The 4,613-nt window shown below is 38.7% G+C and overlaps 1 protein-coding gene across 1 annotated transcript in view; it reads left to right on the forward strand.

Moving 5' to 3' along the window:
- Positions 1-705: 705 nt before the first annotated feature.
- sh2b2 (SH2B adaptor protein 2) overlaps positions 706-4,613 on the forward strand; it is a gene marked incomplete at its 5' end in the record, with an annotated part of 28,353 nt that continues 24,445 nt past the window's right edge. The window contains 1 exon segment of the mRNA XM_014011061.1: positions 706-904.

A 4,613-nucleotide genomic window follows, 5' to 3' on the forward strand; every position in this document is an offset into this window, starting at 1 on the left:
ACACACACACACACACACACACACACACACACACACACACACACACACACACACACACACACACACAAGTCGGTTCAATGATACAGTGGTAGGCCTCCCAACCCCAGTCAAGATGGCCACCTCAGTTTTAAAAAATTGTTTATAACTCAGTAAGTTTTGTAGATAATGACCTAATGTTTGGTGTGGTAGTAGCTGACAGTCATTCCAAACTTACACTCCACCTGCCAACTTTGTCTAATAAAATATTTCATGAACCACCGGATGTATTTTAAGGAAACCTGCAGACAATAACTACTGGATGTCTGTCTACAACTGATTAACTTTGGATTCCAGATTTGGTCAAAATGGCTGCTACTAGATCATTTTTCAACATAAAATGATGAACTTATCCCTTTTTTTTGAATTGGCTGTAAAGAACTTGGCCAACAGCAATGTGTTGTATAAATTAAATTACCAAAATCCTATGTTTTCTGATAAAGAAAATATAGATATGAACATTTGTCACGGATTTTTCACGTGTCAAACACTTTATTATGAATGTAATCTCAACACACAGCTGATCCTTGACAACTTTGAGTTTTATTTTTAAAGGTTTCGACCGGAAGTGAATTTTCAGTTTTATTTTGAAGGCCTCGGCCGGAAGTTGTGTATGTGTGTGTTTATAATAACAATCCGTGCGGTGAAGCTGCAGAGCTCAGTGTTCAGCAGCAGCAGCAGGGAGGAGATGGAGGAGGACCCGACCGCCTCCGAGCTCCCATAAACCAGACAGAGGAGACCCAGATGAGCCCGGGAGGGGAGGCGGAACCAGGACCGGCTCTGGAGACTGAGCATCCTCACTGAAGGAGCGAAGTGGGGTGAGAGAGAACCGGGATCGGCTCAATGAAACCAACCCTGTTCCGTTGAGGTGAGTCCTACCGGTTGCTGCGTTTTGTTTATTTTTTTTATTATTTTTTTTTCCTGTTTATATTTATTTCGGATCATTTTGATTTTTAATAATTATTATTATGTTTGTGCTGGATTTCTCCGGAAATCCTTTTTTTTAATGGACCTGGTGGGGTGGGGGGGCAAAGTGAGCTCACAGAACAAGATCCGGATCCCTGATAGGTTCTGACGATCCCCAGTCATTGTTCTGACTCCCATTGATGGGCTGCGATCTGGACCTGGAGCTGTCAGAGGCTGCAGCAGACTCCCATTCATGAAGTCCTCCTCTGGAGGCTCTCAGGAGGTTCTGTGGGCCTGCAGCAGGCCCGCTTCAGGCCTGATATTATTGACTTTCTCTCATGTGTCATTTTATGGGCTTCACTCTACAGTTAATATGAAGCCTAATAAGTCTGATTTCAACAGGATTCAGGCCTTTGGGTTTAAATATTAGCCTCTAGTGACCAAATCAAAGGGTTATTATTCTTCATATGTTAATTATTTTTTTCTCTTTATATGTAATTTTTCCACGATAATCCCTTTTAAGATAAGAGTTTTTCTAAGTTCCACTGAGGGAAACGCTTGTCACGACCTGACTGTGAATTAAAAACAGTGAAAGTAAAGGATAGCAAAGCAGAGCAAAAAGTGCATCGCAATAATTAGGCTTTATTGTGTGTGATGCTCATAGATTTTATTAAACTCAGGTCTTTGCTTCCTCCAAACATGTAAAGTGTAAAACTTATAAATAACCAGTATATTATATATAAACCCAATTACTAAAAAAAATGTAGATACGGAAAATTCAGATTTTCCCAGACCCAAATTTTATTCACAGTGGAGCATAATAATAATAATATCAAATGTTTGAACTAAAAAAATGTAATATATAAAGGTCATTTAGAATTTTAATCATCTTAAAAAAGTTGTTTTAATTTTTCACTGTTAAAAGTCCCCTCATCTTTTACCAACGGTCTGTAAACATCTGAAGGGACCAGCTGGAGGACATTGTTGTCCAGTTCTTGTCTAGCTTTTTAACAATTCTGGGTCTTTTTTTGCTGGATTGGAACATCTGTTTTCTCCATCTGGTTTATAATAATCTGCACTGATCAGTGCCTTTCCATGTGTAAGCTCCTCCATACCATCAGAGAGGCCGGCTGTGGCGCCCTGTCTTTGATGTGGGCTCTATGATTTAGAAAAGAACTTTGGACTTTGATTTATTTGACTACAGAACAGCTTTCAACTTCATCTGCTCTCATTTTAAACGAACGTCAGCCCAGCCTTTCTGGATGGTGTTCCACACGTGGCTTCTTCTTTTCATGATAGAGCTTTAATAGCTTTTGTGGAGGTGTTGCCTTCCCACGTAGTAATGTCCAGAACAGAATCGGACCTGTTTTTGACTTTGAGTCATTTAAATTCAGAGATTTCTCCAGACTCTTAAAATCTTTCTGCTGATGTTATGAGCTGTAGTAGATAAGACGTTTAAAGGAAAATTACATTTTTGGTGAACCTCTGCCCATTTTTAGTCCTGAGAGCTTCAGCCTCTCCAAAATGTTCTTTTTATATCCAGTCATTTTAGTAAAGTTTCCAAATAACCTAATTAGTCGCTAAATGCTCCTCCAACTGTTTCTAAATAACTGTTTTTAAGCCTTCTCTTGGTCCTGTCCCAACCTTTTTTTTTTTTTTACATATGTTGCTGTCATAAAATCTAAAATGACCTTTATTTACAGCTAACAGGAGTATTCCTGTGTGGAATTTACATGTTCTCACCATCAATGCTTTGAGTTTATGTTTTGGTTTCCTCCCACATTCTCAAATGATTTGTAGGATGATAATTGCCCTAGCTACACAACCAAACAAAATTTCCGTGATATGAACTCGGTTTAGAAAGTACAACAAGCCCCCAATAAAGTGTTTTAAAATGTTTTTTTAAAGTATAAGACCTGAGGACCTTTTTGTCCTGTATATATGAGCAGTATTCTATGAAAGCTGCTTCACAAAGTGTCCCCTGCATCGGAATGATATAAACATCTTGACTGGTTTTAAATAAGTTGGTTAATCCAGGATAAACTTCAAAGTTGTTTATCTCCCCCCCTCTTTGCCCAAACAGATATTCTAGACAGAAATAGAGCCGATGAAGTGTTTGTCTCGGCAGCTTCTAATCTCTAAAGCTGTTTACCTTTAATTATATGAACTGCACAGACCTTTAGAACTTTTTAGCTACTCTCTAACAGTTTATGTTTCAGTGATAATCAGAGATGGACTGATTACTGATTTCAATTTCTGGTTTTTGTAAAGCTGTGACCAATCAGTGCTTGGTGGAGTTTTTGTTTAGAGTTTATTTTCATCTTAGTGTTTTCTTTGATGTTTCCAGTACTTTTCCACAGTCAGTCTTTACTCCCCGGTTCAGCCCGCCCACTTACACCTGTTCTCTGTTGTTATTTTGTCCGTGTAGTCTCAGTCTTCACTCCTTCTTTTGTTTGGCATTGTGTATGATTCCTATCATGTCTGGTTCTTCTTTGTGTTTCCCCTGTGCCTCTTCAAGTTCAGTTAACCCGTCAACCTTTTGTACTTTTGAGAAATGAAGTAGAGTTTTTATTTTATTTTGAGCTCCTCGTGTCGGTCTGCATTTCTGGGTCCAACCACTACAAACCTTAACACAACCCTTTTAATTTCCTTTGAAATTGACCATTGACCAGGGAAATCCCTTCATACAAAATTTCGGCGTCAAGTAAAGCTCAGAGATTCCCCTTTTTAAATAAAAGGCTGGAATTCCAGGTTAATTCTCAACCAATAAAAATAGAGTTTTTAAATGTCTTCACCAAAAACAGTTTGTTGCCAGGTAATAAAGTTTTCACAAACTATGTATCATTTTGTAGATTTGAAATGGAGAATTTCAAAATGATAATAACTCCATATTGAAAAACTCTCCATTGCGACTCATTTTGTCAGCAACAGGTCCAAATACAAAGAATAATATCAAATATGATGCTTCCGTCTCTGGTGCTGCTTTTCACATCACCTAAATAGAATCCATTCTTGTAACACACACACACAGGTCTGGTTTGTATATCCTCTTGGGGACCGTGCATTGACTTCCATTCATTTTTTGGAAATTTTATATCCAAACCCGAACTATTTACCCTGAAAATTAACCTCACAAATACCTGACCCTTAAACTAACCTAAACTCAATTCACACCTTGGTCCTAAACCTAACCCCCCCACACTTAATTTGCATTTGGACTCGTGAGGACCGGGCATTGGTCCCCACAATGCACGTTTGGTCCCCACAAGGCTGCTTTTCTGGGAAACTTGTCCCCACGATGTAGAAGAAACAAGGCCACACACACCTTTGTATTTGCATCAAACTGAGGACTCTGTATTGACTTCCATTCATTTTTGTAACTGTATTTATGCCTAACCCAGACATTTTCCCTAAAATTAACCATTACTAGTCTATAGCTAACTCTAACCTGAACCAAAACTTAATTCACACCATACCTCTAAACCTAACTAGTAAAGTATAGCAGAGCTGCAAAAGAAGTGAGGACATTGAAGCGGTCCTCACTTTAAATCAAAGACCTCACTTTGATAGTAACTGAAGTGTAGTAAATGGTCCTCACTCTGTAGTCAAAAGAAGCGCACACACACACACACACACACACACACACACACACACACACACACACACACACA

This window comes from Austrofundulus limnaeus, unplaced genomic scaffold (assembly GCF_001266775.1).
Source record: "Austrofundulus limnaeus strain Quisiro unplaced genomic scaffold, Austrofundulus_limnaeus-1.0 Scaffold76, whole genome shotgun sequence".
Taxonomy (NCBI): Eukaryota; Metazoa; Chordata; class Actinopteri; order Cyprinodontiformes; family Rivulidae; genus Austrofundulus; species Austrofundulus limnaeus.